Raw genomic sequence first — 17,711 nt, 5'->3', positions numbered from 1 at the left:
ATGGTGTAATTGGGATCATTTATCTAATATTGTTTACAATGGATAACCGCAATTAATTACAAATTCCATGCTTCTCCTTGGTTTTTTTTTTTGTCTATTTCACTTTTGATGTACTTGCTATTCCTTAATGTCTTGGTTGAGTTAAAGTGTTCATCCTAAAAAAAACGTATTTTAGTTCTGGATAAGGTAAGACCATCCGGCCCAGGATTTGGGTAACACAAAATTTCTCAAGTTCAATCTGTGTGAGGAGGCAGAGCAGGATCAATTCAAGACGAATATGGATGGAGATTAAGGAGATTTCAGTCGAAAAAGATTTTGGGAAGACGAGTCTGCCAAAATTTGATTGAGGCTAATAACTTCAGTATTGAAAAAGATTGCGTGGATTTCATAAATGAATAGGGATAGATTAGAAGGGTACAAAGCTGTATACAAGATTACAAGTCTAGAGTGAGTGGTACTCAACCCTAAGTCGGATCTGATATGGACATTGCAGAACTCAGGAGGAAGAAGGTTTGCATTGTTCATGTTTCACTGATGATTCCGATGAGTTAGTATGTACCACGTGTATGTTTCTAAGCTGCATGGAAACGGAAGCGGGTACGTGGAAGCGAAACGTTTGGAAACGCGGAAACGTTTTTTTTGAAATTTTTTAGAAACGGGTACGTTTTAGAAACGGGTACGTTTTAGAAACGTCTAAAAAAATAATTATATATATATATATATAACAAAAAATTTCATCTTTGTTTATAGGGTCCTTTCATACAAAAAAATTAGAAACGGTTTTAATTGCTTAAGTAACTTTAGAAGTTCAATAATTATTGATAGTGGCATAGTACACAGAGATGATTAAGAGACCATTATTTTGACCAAGTAAGGAGATGATGACCGAGGGTAATAATCGTGGTTGGTAGGATACACAGAAACAAAAAGGCACAAACATACAAAACTAGAGTTTAGTGTTAACCAGACCGAGCATGTTGACACCAAGAAACACGTAATAATTGCAAAGATTATAGAAATAGATATAACGAAGAAGATAAGGATTTAGAAAGCGGGGGGCTAGTTGGCGCCGTGGTAATACCCACTAGAAAAACCCAGAAGTTAAAACCCCGTACCAGATAACATGACTCACCCTCATCCTTTGTTTTAGATTCTTCCAATTTCCTCACAAGTGTTTGGATAAAAAGGACTCTTCAAGTCTTGAAAGCTAGATCAAGTCTGGTCTTGTGGATAAGAAAATCAGAGTAAGAAAGAAAGATGATACTAGTGGCGATTGTGGCGGAGATGATGGAGGAGTACACGGTGCTGCTGGCTAGGATTCTTGAGCACATGTTTCATTCTGCACCTTTTTCCAAGACGGTTCGGTTTCTCATTCTCAGGAACCTTCCTTTTGTGTCCACGTACCCTCTTCCTCTACGTCTTCCTCCTATTCCTCCTCCTTTGCTTGGAGCTACTGCTGATGCTAAAGGAAACTTGAAGAACAGGGACTTGCTGACATTCTTTGTATTACTCCTACCTCTCCTCTTCTTCTGACCCTTCGGTCCTTAATTGACCAAAACTTGGTTCGATTACAGTACCCAGAATCACAATCCAAACCTCGCGCTTCCGGCATAACACCCTCTGGCGCTTCCACTTAAGAAACTCACGCTTCCGGCGAGCTTCCAAACCCACATTTTTTTGGAAACGCGATTCCGACGTGGTTCCGCTTCGGAAGCGGGAAACGCTACCAAGTCCACGTTTCCATGCTACGTAGGTATGTTTAACATATGTTTTATGGTTTTAACTGTTTCTGTGTTTGTTGTAATATGTTGGGTATTCTCATTGGGTATTCTCAGACAGGCCTAAGAGACTCTAGCCCATTTCCTATCTATGTTCGTATTGTCCAAGTATGGACAATTTTGAAAAAACAAAAAAAAACAAAAAAGCCACTTTTACACCTCTAAATTGATTTATAACATTGTTTTCTAAAAATGACCACTTTCTCTGTCTTATCCTTAGTATATATAGCTTTAACTCTCGCAGATTCTTCTTTTCCAAATATGAGATTCAATACGTCATGATGTACAACTGATCTAGTTTCTTCTTCATCTTAATATTTCCCTTGCCCTCCATCTCATCGGATATCATCAATCTTATGAGCAATATACGAGTGGCATATCAAAGCCATAGATCCCAATAGACAAGCAACATATATGCCTGAACATCCCCCATATCCCCACTTTTTTTTCTTATTAAAAATCCAATGTTTCATAACTTATATATCAAATTCAATATTCCTAATTTAAGATCTTTTTCCATCAGAAGTATATATATAGTCCCTATCCAGAGTGAAGGTTCACTCTAAAGTTTCAGAGTGAAGTTCCAATTTTGGCACAGTTTTCGGTCAAATTTTTTCAGTATGAGCGATTCAATATTTAGGTATGCTATTCAAGATCATCTCTACAAAATTTCATCTAATTCGGACATCGTTAAGGTATTGAAATTAGATTTAATGAATGAATTAACACTGTTCAACGTGAACCGTTCGTGTAAATCTCAATTTTGAAAGCTCAAATCATTGTCAAATTGGATGAAACTTTATAGAGATGATCTTGAATAGCATATCTAAATATGCTATCACTTATGGTGAAAACATTTGACCGAAAAGTGTGCCAAAATTGGAACTTCACTCTGAAACTTCAGAGTGAACCTTCACTCTGGATATGGAATGTATATATATATATATATATATATATATATTTCCTATCCAGAGTGAAGGTTCACTCTTAAATTACAGAGTGAAGTTCCAATTTTGGCACATTTTTCGCTCAATTTTTTTTCACTAAAAGTGATTTAATATTTATGTATGCTACTCAAGATCATTACTACAAATTTTCATCCAATTCAGACATCGTTAAAGTATTGAAATTAGATGAAATCAATCATACGAATCGGGACAATCAAACACTTTAATTTTTTGTCTTATATCAAGCTTCCACATCTTATTTAGAAGCCGAATTTGATCATGTTTATGCACCTGATCATATTGCATCCAAGTAGCAGACTCAATCGAAAACTTACAATTCGAAGAGGGCCCCCAAACAAAGCTATCCTCTTGTTCGTAAACCAGTGTAGGAATACCAAGTATGTAGCTAACAACATCTTGGTCAAAAATATCAGTGAGTTTACCTCTATTCCACATGCTATTAGTAATATAATCTTCAACAGTTTCATCCAATTAATATTACTCTGTTTATCAGATGATAGAAGTTTTAACAAGGGATAGTCAAAAACCCAATTAAAAGTCCAAAATTTAATTTGCATACCATTTCTAATGATCCACCTCATTCCTTTCAAAATCAGGTCCCTAGAGTCCAGGACTCCATTCCAAGCTTTAGAATTTCTCCGCACCATTTTAAGGGTTGTGCCTTTGTTTGTTGAATGTAGAATGCTTTCAAATCGTTAGCATGTGCATTCTATCAGGTGGCGGAACTAGCCCACCTGAGAAACATCTTGGTATTTAATCAATTATAAATTCTAGTCCTATAGAAATTAAAGTCAGTTCGGTTGGCCAAATTACCCAACTCATTGGGCTGGGATTCAAGTTCGAATCCTAGCTTGCTCTTCTTTTCTTTATTTTTCTGTTTCCTTTTTTTCTTTTCTCTAACACTCTTTCTGAATTCTGCTCTTTTGTACACTCTTTTCTTTACTCACTCTTCTTTTATATCACATATTTTCTCAGTATTCAAAAAAATCTTACAATATTTTTTGTAAGTAAGCAATAGATCTCATATTTCCTCATTTTCTCCTCCTTTTATTTTGGTCATAGCATTTTATAGTATAATTTATTTAGCTATATAGTTATATGTTTTCTACCATGTAATGTAATTGTGAAGGCTTTTATTTAATTCTTCTTAACTGTTTTCAGGTGTTGAACGCTGCATGGGATGCTAACATTCCAGTTGCTAGAGAGAATGCTCTTAATTGACATGATAGAGAAGGCTACAACAAGACATTGGAAAATGCTAAACCCTTGAATGATCCAGATGGTAGGCATTTTTCAGCATTTACCAACCTGAGCTTAAGCACAGTTCTCCTTGAGACTTGAGAGGCATAACTTCATGGAGTTTGAACGATTTGTCAAGAAAATGCATGGTACTATTCTTCTTCTATATTGTTAAAATACGCAATATCATGACCATACATGCACGGGCAGAAGCTTCTGTATCATACCACGTTGTTTCATACTTCTTTCACTGCTTTGTCACTGCGTTCCTTTTTTAGAATGGAGTCGATCATCTGATATGTACCGATATAGTTGTCACTACTAGACATGATTACTCACATAATGGACTGCTTGTTGTATTTCTGTTGGCCTCATCTCGTAGTGTAAATCTTGATTTATTCTCGCTCTCATCTACGAAACGTACACTTGCAATTTTAGGAGAAGCTGCTCCGGATCAGTTCAATTCAAACGAAGAGCACACTGAAGACTCATATGCAAATCTACAATAGTATATAGTACTGAAATACAGGAATAAATGAGTGTATAGCATTATACAAGTCCCGTCACCAGCTGATCCAACTGTCGTAACTTGTTCAACGATCAGTTAATCCCCTGTCAAAGTTAGACGAACTGCTTCCACTATAATCGTTACTCTTCATTACAAATGTTTGTAGCTTACCGTTGTTTAAGAACCCGAATATACGTAACTATAACTATATGACATAAAAAGATGAAAAAAACATGAATATCAATGTTTACCACTTGGTACAAGATATACGAAACTGTGAAGGGTTAAACTCTGATTAGTGAAAACTGCTTGGAAATTTTAACCTCAATAATCAATTACTGCTTTCTCTTGCATATTTACTATATATTAGACGCGCTTGTAGAATAAAAGTGATTTATTGAATATCAAGCGCGGGGTTACAATCTTTGTGAACTCCTCTGATTCTATCTCCGTATATGACTTAGCTCAAGGGTGACGTGCACTTGATCTTGAGAATTTGAGTTTCATTTGGATTTGGATTTGATGAAGAACGAGCGATTTGTCCACTTGATGATTCATCGTGGACTTGAGTTTGGATTTAGATTTGATGAAGAACGAGCGATTTGGCCGCTTGATGATTCTTCGTGGATTTGAGTTTGGATTTGGATTTGATGAAGAACGAGCGATTTGGCCGCTTGATGATTCTTCGTGGACTTGAGTTTGGATTTGAATTTGATGAAGAACGAGCGATTTGGTGGCTTGATGATTCTTCGTGGATTTAATGATCTTCGTGGACTTGATGATCTTCGTGGACTTGAGAGACTTCGGGATTTGTCGAGAATGATCTTGCCCAAGTGATTTTCTCTTTTCTTCTCAAGTCCCCTCTCTGCATGTTGGAATGGGGTATTTATAATGTCAAAGTTTATAGTTTGTAGAATATTTTAATGACACTAAAATAATAAATTTCTTTAATTGTATAATTAAATCAATATGTATTTTCCGATTAATTTAAAATAGTTATTCTCATAACTAAATTAAACAGAAAGTAATTGACTTAATTATAACCGTTAAAGAATTTATTAGTTTAATCAAATGTCCGATTACCATTTCGAATACGTCAATGACATTCAATTTTCCGATTTACGTCGGAATCCCGTAGCTTCGATTACGATCATCCGTTTATGTGCTGACACGAGTTTTATTCAGATCCGCACCAACTTTATTGACTTTTGGCCACGTGTGGAATTTTGTCAGGCTCTTGGTCAATTTAATTATTTAAAGAAGATAATTTACTTCATTAAATTTCATGTGTCTACAGCGCTATAGTTTGGTATTGTTTATAAGGGTTTTTAGAGAACCTATGTTTTCTTAGTAATTTACGGTGCTACCACTAGGTTTTCAATTGGTGGATAAGCCCCTATTAGTTGGGTGGGTCAAGTCGGACCACATGTGTTATGTTTATATGCCTCCACGTTTATCAGCCCCCGCTTAATTGCTTACCGCGTGTGCTTCCGCTTAAGATTGATAGTCTCTCGGCTTCTTCTCTTTGCTTATGTTCTTTCTGATCTCTTCAAAGTAGTAGTTTGCTCAGGTGATGGGAAAAAAAGATAGTTTGTCAGAGAGAAGAGGTCAAGTCCTTTCCGGATTTTAATTGTTTGATTTAGAAGTCGTATGCCTCTGTTGGTCGATGAGTAGTTTTATTTCCTTTGAGATTTTGTTTTCTGTTCATATGAAAGGAATGACCATGTTATGGTATGGAGTTCCATTGAGTTTAGTTAAAAGTTCAGTCTTTGGTCTTTCCGTTTTATGAGATTCCAATTCTCCAATATTGCTATTGCAACATATGTGTGTTTGAGTTTCCATTGCATTCGGTTTTTTTGTTTCCCTTGATTTTCAGTTGATTGGAGTAAACCTAAGATAAACATGTTAATCTTTATTGAGTGGGCTTTCAAGGTATAGGAGAGAATAGATAGTGGTGACAAGGACATGTTTGATGATTTCCATATAATATCTCTTTATCTGTACAGACCATCATGCTAATTTCATTTATACCTTTTCAGATTCTGCAAAAGCTGAAGAGGAAGAACATGTCAAGGTGTATAAATTGGTACTAAAATTGTGCGCAGGTTGGATTCTTATTTTTAAATCTATGCTTAAATGGATTGATTGTCAAATTTTTAATTGATGTATATATCTGAATTTATCTTGAATTGAATTGGGTTTTTTCTTCTCTACAGGTTGTTGTTCCTGATTCGCTGATGTTTGAGCTCATTTAAGGTGAGTTTGTTTCAGTTTATGATTGATCACTGGTCTTCATTACATGTCTCTTTCTTTTGGATATGAATCTAAATCTGGATTCTTGCGTTTCACTTTTATTCCATTTTGGGAAAGCCATTTACTGGTGAAAGTTATCTTTACTTTGATGTTCCATATGATGTATATAAGCTTATATGTTATATAAGATCCAAAATTGAGGTAGACTTGATCTTTGTTTTGCTCCGTAGATTTGTCCAATTGATGAAGTTTTGCAAAGACTGAAATCTTTGACATCCGTAACATATGAAATATTGATAATATGGCACTTCTGTAACAGTTGAAGTTTGTGTGATGGGTTAAAAAATAAAGACAGAGTGATAGCAATAAAGGGTTTCCATGTTGTTGTTCTATTTTGTGCGGCTTGGGTTTTTTTTTTTCTTTCGAAATTTGCTTATATTTGTTTTAGAATTGATTTTTATTGATCAATTTAACCACAAAATTGTGAAAGTTTATATATATATATATATATATATTACTCTCTCTTTACGCAAATATGTTTTGTGAAGTGAGTTTAGTATTATGAAATTTGTTGGGTCAAACTTTAGGTTTCGCTTCTCTATAATTGTTCTTAGTAATCAACTTGAACAATTTTGCTTTTCCATAAGAATAGCAAGGTTGAAAAACTATAAATGATTTCAACATCAATATAACCAGGTGCATTCTTATAAAGATTGATTGAGTTAGAAGTGGGTTTCGGATTCTAATTGAATACTTCGTTGATGTTTTTGTGGTTGGATTTCACTATTGGTTCTAAAAATATTTGAGGCTTTATTATGTTTTAATGGAAAGAGTAGTCATGTTGTTATTGAGTTCTGTCATGGTTCTGTTCATGTAGGTTATTAATGTTCATGTAATTTTGTTGATGACCTGGGTTTTCTTTTACAGTGCCAATTTCCTTTTGTTGGTACAGAATTTAGTTAAATTTCTTCATTCCCGATGTCAGTGAGAAAAAGTCTCAGTTATGGTATTTGATCGCATGAGTAGTTACATGTTTTCATTTTCATTTCATTCTTTTTGGTTCTTATTTAAATTGACCATATTCAATTTAGTAGTTGTATTTTGTTTTACGCAACCTTCTCTTTTGAATTTAACTGTTCAACATGCAGTTTTAAAGCTATTATGAAGTTGCATACACTCTTGCAAGTAGGTTTATTAAACAAAGCATAATTGAATAAGTAAAACTTTACATCTTATTGTTTGGCCGTTGGAGAATATACTCTACGGGTGTATGGTTATTTGAATTTTGGCAGGTGAATGCTTATTATGCCAAAAATTAAAACTTGATGACAAAGGGATGTCAATCTAATCTTCTAAAGGCATTATTTCGGTCCATGCAGGTGAGTAAATGCTATCAAAAGACAGCTGACAGAGGGATGTCAATCTAAGGTTATTGTGAGCAACATTACCAGCCATATCCTTACTTGATCAAGTTTCTGATTTTTGTTAACTCAATGTCAAAGTTTCATTGTAATGTCAACACGCATGCCTAAATGTTTCTACATATGTAAATATTATAGAGTAGAAATTGTCAAATAATGTTGAGCATTCCATTCACAAACCCGCAACAAAGTGCGGAGAAGCTATCTAGTAAAATCCATCGAGATCATAATGGAAATTTTTACTGTTTGGTAGCATTCCTATGAGATTGAGAGACGTAAAGATGAACAATAAGAAGCACAAGAAATAATAATTGGTTGGTTAACAGTAAATTTTCCTTCCGACACTTCAGCCAGTAAAATCTAGCTAATTGAACTAAACTATGAGTCTAGGATGAAGCCAAGTACACACTTCATGTGAGCCGGTAGGACACAGACACCTCCGCCCCCACACATGCAAACCCCACGCTCCCGGCAAGTGGGACACGTGTTTACCCCACACGTGACCTGCGTGAGAATGCCAACCCTTCCGCTCCGCCGCACATGCTCGCACGCCCGATGTCTCTGCCATCCTCTCCCCGGGTCCCGGCTCCTTTCCCTAAAACCAAGCCGTGCCGCGTCTCCGCCCATTGGAATTAAGTTTGAATCAGGCGTTGTGAGCTGCGAAAGTGGAATCGGATGAGGCTTGTGGCCGGAGGAGAGTCGATATCGCTGGAAATTGGAGCTTCGGTGACCTGAGCTGAGCTGAAAGTTGGAAGGTAATTTATTTCATTAAAGATTTTACTTTTGGTGAATGGTGAGTTTAGTTTTGAGTTAATTATAAAGCTTAATTTGTGTTTGTTGGAATTATTGGATTGAAAATTAGAGAGAATAGAATCTTGATTAGTTAAAAAGATGTAAGCAAACGCATACAGAGTATAAAAGTGAGTTAAAATTCTTTATTGTTTTCAATAAAGTCAACTCATTTAGTTCTAAACCAGTCAATGCAGTATTTTTTTTCTTTGATTCTAGTTGATTGGAGCTATTTTTTAATAATTATTTGGAGCTTAAATTAGTGTTGGTTTTACTCAGTGTGGATGGTTAAGTGGCTAAAGTTACGATTTTTTATACAATCAACATGATTGTGTAAGAATAGGTTGAAAAGTTTAGAGTTATGCTGGTGAATTGGGCATAATGATCAGGTGTATGAGAAGAGGTTAAAACAAGTAGGGTAATTTAAGGGTTGATTGTGTAGGTTTTGAGGGGGATAGGGAGAATATGGCGACAGATATGCAGAGGTTAATTGGGACGAGTGAAGAAGATGATGAAGTAGAAATGGACATGGAAGTGAGGGAAGAGGGAGAGGGGGATGATGGTGAAGATGGTGAGAAGAATGTTGATGCGAACCACATGATGATGGGGTTGATGGAGGGATGTCGACGAGTAATAGTGATGATAATTGGGTTCAACAGCAGCAAATTCAACACGCTTGGTGGGGGAGTAGCTAGTAGGTGTAGACCGTTAGAAGAGAAGGAGAGAACCAAGTTAAGAGAGCGGCAGCGCATGGCGATACTGCTAAAATCTTGGCAGGGTTGCGGAGGCATGGGAATTATAATCTCAGAGTCAGGACATGATATTAATGATGTAATTGCGACATTGACTATGGAAGCTGGCTGGGTTGTTCTTCCGGGTGGAACCATTTATCCTTCAAAAAAATCAGGCACTTGTCTCTTAAGAAATAAGCTTACATTAGATGTTTTGAAAAAATTTGGTAGCGATATGAACATGAAAGCACCAGAGAAAAATGTTCATTATGATTCTCTTACACAAGGAAAATGATAGTGAATGTTGTTTGGTTCTTGACCTCCTTAAATGAAGCTGAGGAAGACAAATCTATTGTGGTTCTCATTATCCACATAGTCCAGAAAAAGAAAATAGCATATCCCAATGTTTTCTCTTCAACTGCTTCAAGGCCTGAGGACTGCTGGTGTCAATTCTACAGTGGTCACTTCATCATCTTCCAAGATGGTGTCCCAACAAACTCCAGTTTCCTTTGAAGGAGTTACTTCTGGCTATCCAAGCTATGTGGAGCATAATGCAGATAAGATGAAAAATGTTTTTATTCCTGGTTCATCACCCTATGATCTTCCAGCCAGTGGCGGATCCAGAAAATTTTCTCAGCCAAGACAATTTTCCCAGTGGCGGATCCAATACACAGTGGATCAAACTAGACTGCATTGTCTTCAATTCTAATAACACACAATACTTTCCACCATAAACTATCCAATATAGTATCAAAATCAGCCATACATCTTCATTTTCTTCAATTTGACACTTTCCAATATAGCAACATCATCTCTAAAGCTATTCATTAACCAGTACACCATCTAATCTGGGTTTTTGTCGGTTTCATCAGAAAAAAATATAGAGGAAATGGAAATAGAGGGATTGAAAATCATAAACATAGTCGGCTGATAAGATTTTTCTTATTCTTCGGCCGCCAATATGTGCATGGTCTTGCCTACTCTGATCCAGTAACGTCACGTACAACTCATCAGTTGAGCACAATCCATGAGTTCCTTTTTTAGCTTCAGTTTTTCTCCTTGAATTTTCAATCCATGAGACTAGCCACTACCATTTCATTTGGTCATTTTGGCGAAAAACTGAAATTATCGATGTCCACCAAAACCACATAAAGTTTGTAATCTGAGCAGCCAGAGAGAATTATTTTTTTTATAAATCCGATCAGTATTAAATTAATGGGTTTTAGTTAATTATGGCTGATTTAGTTGGTCACAGTCCGAAAGGTTAGAGAAAGTGGGGCTGAGTAGGCACCAAGTGCAAACATATCACAATTTAATAAGGGGAAAGAGAAGGGAATAAGAAAATAGGAGTAGAGGATCAACTCCCTAAAACGACACTAAACATATAAAAAAAAAACAGCCAATCTTTTTCCTTTGTAAGTTCTCTCTTCTTTCATCCTTTGTTGGAAACTGCCATTTTCATATGGCATTTCTTCCGGAAAACTTCATCCTCAACGCCTAGTCACTGCTTCCAGCAATCAACACGGCAAATGGAGGAGATCAAACACAGTGCCATCCTCTTATTGGTGGCTCATTGGATAATGTTGGGGACAAGCAGGTACAAACATTTCAGAGTTGTTTAATTTAACACATTTATTGAGCATTGAGCTATGTGTGACATATACAAGGGTTAGTGTGAGTGAAATGTGTGTTAATCCATGTCATCTGAGTACTGAGTAGCATGTTTTAAAGTAAAGCAAGTGTGTCGATAACATCTGATTACATTCATATACTGTAATGGTTTTATTGGGTTCTACCACACAAATGGAGACCCCCTGGTTACTATTGCACTTAAGCTTGGCAAAGAAGGACTCTGTATGTGACATATATGGCTATACACATGTGTATGTATGTGCATGTGTATATATCATTATATCTCTTTTATGGTACGTCGATGCTGATTAGGTCAATTATATACATGGTTACTGTTCTTCTTGCTTGTTTATTTCATCACTTATCACATCTTTACAAGACTTAGAAGTGCCTTGAGAAAAGATAATGTTTGAAATCCCATCCCCTTGTGTGCAAGCCAAAGTTTGTTGATGTATGGCGTCTCCATCACTGTTGCACTGAAATCTATTGACAACACATAAGGACTAAATTTCTGTCTTATTAAATTTCGCTACTTTGTCATACTTTTATTGTGTGAATGTTGAATATAGCTCCACATGTTATGGACTTCTGGCTGTATTTCATGCATTTGACATGCATTTAGGTTGTATCCTCAATCCAAAACCTTGTAATTGCATTGATCTTCGTCTAATACTATATTCCACTCATCAATATATTTCGTTCTCTCCCATGGTGTTTATGGAGTTTGTTTACCTGGTGCTTCATCGTTTAAATAAGTGGCTTACTATGTACCCTTTTTGTACGTGTACCATGAATCCTTGCCTACCCTAAAAATGTGGTTGTTCCTTGGTGTTACGGGAGTTAAATCCGGGAGACCTAACCTCGTAGCCTTGTATTTCAATGTGTCATCTCAGTGGGACCTGCGCACAACACAAGTCAAAGTCAAAGGGCCAACGGTGTGCCGGCCTTTTGATCATCTGAAGCTTAAGTTAGAATCTAGTATGGAATACGTTCGAGAGTAAGGACTTAGGAATACGTTACCCCTTTTAGGTAGTTTAGGCATCCTATTTATAGCTGCATTGGGAAATGTGTCTGGCTCTTCCTTTAATGTGGGACTGTGCACTAGCACATAGTGTCTGTCATTTAGACGAGCCACCGTGAGTGGCGTTAATGGTGATAACCGTGCATGCATTGAGGCTACTGGACATGATTGAGGATTACGGCCACCGGTCCGGCGGCCGGAATAGAAGGAGTTTAAGCCGGAGATCACCCCGTTCAGGGGGTGGTGTTAACAAATCCCAAGTCCCGGTCGAGGAAATACCTTGGGTGGGGAGTTTCGTATCTTCATCTTAGGCGTAAATATCCGAGTTTAAAAACACCCGGGAAGCGGGGCGGCCTACATGTGGCCATTGAGAGTGATCTAGGACCTCGGGGCTAGGCACATGGGTTAACTAGCGCGCACGAAGCATTTATGGATCTAGTGTGACCTAGGTATGTCGGGGTCAGGTACTTACTGCCAAGTCGAGTACTGACCGCCCGGTCAGGTGCTGACAATATGGAGCACCCATGGATCTGGTTAAGGACCTCCGCATCGAACGCATGTGTTAACCAGGTGCGCGAGCGTAGTCGACCTGGAGTGTGACCTAGGACCTGGAGAGTGGTCAGAATCTCAATGTTAGACGAGCATTAACTAACAAACCTAGTTAGGCGCGTGGGTTAACTAACATCAGAGCATCCTTGGACTTAGAGAGTGACCTAGGATCTCGACGCTAGGCTCGTGGTTTAACTAACACGCTCGGAACATCCATGGCTCTAAAGAGTGGTATGGGTCGGTGATTGACATTAATCCGGAGTAACATGGTAAGTCCCCAAAGTCCCCAGTCAAAGAATGTCCCATGTTGCAACGATCGAAACCGCCCAGTGCAAGTGGCCAACCCGCCCAGAGGTCAGGACAATTAATGCAGGAAACAAGCGTGGGTCCTTCAAGGAAACGAAGCGATGGTGACATCAGCGGGAACGATGGCGTATGGGGGAAGATGAGGGAATGGGTTTTTAAGGGTTAATGCGCACATGGGGGGCGCTGGATGGGTAACCGAGGCGGTTTTATGGTTAGTGCGGCACATGGCTTCGATCTGACGGTTGGGGGTTTTTTGGTTTGATGGCCCGGATCAGCCCGAGCGGCTATATATAGAGGGAGAGTGAACTGTATTCTTGTTTCACATTTGCGAAAAATTGATAGAGAGAGCAGAAGAAAGAGGAGAGAAAGAGAAGAATTCCCGGCGACTATGATTGAAAAAGAGTAAAAAGTCCAGCGTTTGCAACCACGGGAATCACCATTTAAGTTCTACCACAACCACTAGAGGTATTTTCTCATTTTCTCTTTGCTTTTTGGTTTGGGATGGGATTAATGGGCGTGAGCTAATCTATGTTGGTGTGGGAGTTGTAGCGAATGGGAAAATTGGCCGGGATTGTTAGGAGTTGCTGATCTGAGGACTCGTACTCGGATCCACCGGCTGCCAACATATGCCGGAGCGGACTGTGAGGTAGGGAGAGGGCGATCCGGGGGAGGTTGACCCATATGAGCGACGGGGGTCGTCAAGTAACCTGCTCGGTCAAGTACACTTTGTTAGGTACTGATACAACAGATATTTGATTCACAAAAGATTCATATGACTTTGATAATCTCCTAGTGGACATATAGTTGGCTACCGGATATTTTGATTTGGCCTATAAACTAGGTTCATATCTTTTGGGGGGTTGACCTCTAGTAGACCTGTTTGGAACACATATTGCCCACTATCAGACTTAATACTAGTACCAATGGATGTACATACCTCAGATGAATGACCTTCTGCACTAGTAAGTTGTTAGTCGGGGGTATATGAGTGATGGCTGGACGGGCATTTGTTCTCTCAACTATTGGTTCTCCTTCTGAAACCTGGGTGTCTGATGCTTCTACCTCTGGTGGAGCTTCTGCCACTGTCAGTATCTGATTATCTGAAGTTTCCACCTCAGAATGAGTTTCTACTACTGCTGATACCTGATTATCTGAAGTTTCCATCTCAGAATGAGTTTCTGCTACTAGAGTCAAAGTATCTCTAATAATGACTTTTTTTTATTCCTCCCCCTCGCCATGATACAACTCTTCAAAAATTAATTCTCCCCTTGAAGGGCTGGATCATAAGAGGTAAAATAACTCATGTTCTCAAAGAAAGTAACATTCATAGTGACATAATATTTTTTGGTAGGTGGATGATAACATTTATATCCTTTCTGATTGCTTTCATATCTAACAAACACACACTTGATCGCTCGGGGATCCAACTTTGACTTTCTTTGGCTTTTAAGAACATAAACAAAAGCCATACACCCAAAAACACAGGCATGTGTATTGTGAAAAGAGGGAATGGATACATGAGATGCAAGAACCTGAAGAGAAACGTTTCCTTGAAGGACACTAGATGGAAGACGATTGATAAGATGAGCTGAAACTGCTACAACATCACTCCACAAATACTTAAGCATATGAGCACTAAAAAGAATGAAACAAGTCATATCAAGGAGATGGCGGTTTTTCCTTTCGAACACCCTATTTTGCTCTGGTGTTCATGGACATGTGATTTGGTGAATAGTCTCATGATCTTTCAAAAACTGTTGAAAAGCATGACTGACATACTCTCCCCCCCCTCCATTATCAGAACAAAGAATCTAAATGGTACTATGATACTGTGTTTGGACATGAGTGAAAAACTTGAAAAGAAGGACAAATCTCATCTCTGGTTTGGAGAAGAACAACCCAGGACAACCTAGTACAATCATCAATAAAAGACACATAATACCGCATACTCGTTATTGTAGGCTCTTTGGAAGGTCCTCAAACATCAGAATTAATTAATTTAAAAAGAGTATGACTCTTTGAAAAGCTCAGAGAATAGGTAGAACGATGACTCTTAGCAATGACACATGTTTCACAACACAAAAATGACTCATCCACTCCAAAGAAGTTTTTTTTTCATAACATGAAAAAATAAATGTCTCAATCGACGATGCCATAACCCAATTTCACGTAGCTGATTAAAACTTGTTGTCGGAGCGATGGGTGGCTGTGCTCCTGGTTTCTGTCCTGCATATATCTGATCTAGGTGAAACAGTCTGCCCCTCAAGTCCCCCGACAGAGTATTTCCCTGGTGAGAAGATCCTGAAAAATCACATACATGGGGAAAAAAGTTACAGAGCATTGAGGCTTAAGGTGTAACTGGGGGACAGATAACAAATGATGTGATAAATCAGGTACATATAGAACATTATGAAGTTCTAAAGTAGGAGTGATATAAACTTACCCTCTCCTTAACACATGAAAAGCCTCACCATTAGTATTAGTGACATATGACACAGGTGGAAGAGATAATTTAGTAATATCGTAAAATTTATCATAAGTCATATGATCAGAGGTACCCGAATCAATAATCCAAGTATTAGAATGAACAAATTAGAAACTTTTCAAAGCCATACCGATCTTACTACCAACCCGAGATTTTGGAATGACAGAAATGTTACCATTTGTGCAGTATTACCAAAGCATGGCTAGAGATGTGCGAGAACTCAACTCTCCAACCATTCTTGCCATCCAACTCTCGAATAGTCTTTGTAGCATCTCTCATGTGGACAAAATCAATGAAAGCATAACCAGGTGGTCTCCTTGCAACCCATATTCTGCTGATCATTTCGAAGTAATTCAATATTTATGTATGCTATTCAAGATCATCTCTACAAAATTTTATCCAATTTAATAATGGTTTGAGCTTTCAAAATCGAGATTTACACGAACGGTTCACGTTGAATAGCTTGAATTCTTTCATTGATTTAATCTCATTTCAATACCTTAGCAATGTCTGAATTGGATGAAATTTTGTAGAGATGATCTTGAATAGCATACCTAAATATTGAATCACTTATGGTGAAAACAATTGACTGAAAAATGTGCCAAAATTAGAACTTCACTATGTAATTTCAGAGTGAAGATTCACTCTGGATAGGGACTGTATATATATATAGTGTGTGTGTTTTACCGACTCTGATTCTTGTTTGGTGATTAGGAAAGTCCGAAGGCTAGTCTCAAAGGGAATTTAGAGGTGACTGGACTTCTCGCTAGAGGTATAAATAAGCCGACCCGAGCCGAATATTAAGTTGTTCATGTTTGGCTCGTTTCCATTCAATCGAGCTCGAGTCGGGCTAAAATTTGATTTTGTGCTTTATATTCAAGCTCAGCTCAAGCTTCTCGGCTCGGTTTGAAAAAGTTCGAGTTGCACTTGGGCCAAGTTGAATCATACGAAATTAAAAAATTTAAATTTAGAAATAAAAAAGAAGATTCAAAATCTAATGTCATTGCATCATACAAAATCTATTTTATTTGTAATAAAATAAAAAAAAACAAATCAAACTCATTATAGAACTTAAATCCTTTAACTAATTATTCTATAAAGAAATATTTTAGCTCTTTCAAACTTCCGGTGTCGGTGCCGGTGTGTGTGGCTCACGAACTTCTTATGGCTGGACACAAGTACTTGGATGTCAAGTTTGTTTTATATACTAATCAAAGATGTTATCTTTGATCTTTTCTTAGCTAACATGCAAAGTCTGATAGTTTTGTTTTTGTTTCCGAAAGTTATTCGATACACGGACCGTGTTGATACACGGGTGATCCTAACCGTTCGTTTCAACACGTGGAGCTAATTTCTGATCATTTGAGATTAGAATAAAATTGGCAGAAAACTCGCGAGTGAGGTCTAATGATAAGGAATAAATATAGGAATTTTAATCTATGTATCGGCCACAACAAATTCTCCATCTTGTTATATCTTTGCAGCTTTCAGATCTGATATAGGTACTTTCAAGGTCTGCTCGGCATGGTGTTAGTACATCATTGGTGTTAATCATTTAGTAAACCTATGTGTTTTCTGCTCTAACCACGGTGGTGTTTGAAGCCAATTCTGAAGAATGGTAAATAATGACGGATCTCTGAGTTCAATCAGCAGCCTTGGTGGCGACGTTGGAGAGGAGAACGGCTGGGTGGACGGGAAGAGTTGGAGAACATTGGTGTAAAGGTGGAGTCTTTGGGATAATAGGATTTTAGGTGGACACCTGAATGTCTAGATCTGAAAACTAATATAACATTGAGAGCAAGGAGAGGTTGCAGTCATTGATCTCGAAGGGCTTTTCGGTTCAACTAGAGATTGTTGCAAAAACTATTCCATTTTATATGGAAGACAGAGATCACGCAATCATCTATGATAGAACCCAATAACAAGCCACAATTTCATGCATGGCACGTGGGAGTGCAACGACCCCATGTGTATACACGGGCCGTGCACAGAATAAGCTCTCTTTTGTTTTTTGGTACTTTTTGTGTTTAG

At 37.8% G+C, this 17,711-nt stretch overlaps 1 long non-coding RNA gene across 1 annotated transcript; it reads left to right on the top strand.

Moving 5' to 3' along the window:
• Positions 1–5,985: 5,985 nt before the first annotated feature.
• On the top strand, positions 5,986–8,411 carry LOC126799618 (uncharacterized). The gene is made up of 4 exons (XR_007672638.1): positions 5,986–6,100; positions 6,533–6,598; positions 6,710–6,749; positions 8,126–8,411. It is a non-coding gene; the product is annotated as an uncharacterized LOC126799618 (long non-coding RNA).
• Positions 8,412–17,711: the final 9,300 nt, after the last annotated feature.

The sequence above is a fragment of the Argentina anserina genome, chromosome 1, assembly GCF_933775445.1.
Source record: "Argentina anserina chromosome 1, drPotAnse1.1, whole genome shotgun sequence".
Taxonomy (NCBI): domain Eukaryota; kingdom Viridiplantae; phylum Streptophyta; class Magnoliopsida; order Rosales; family Rosaceae; genus Argentina; species Argentina anserina.
The sequence above is the reverse complement of the archived record's forward strand: the minus strand, read 5'-3'. Positions and strand labels throughout refer to the sequence as shown.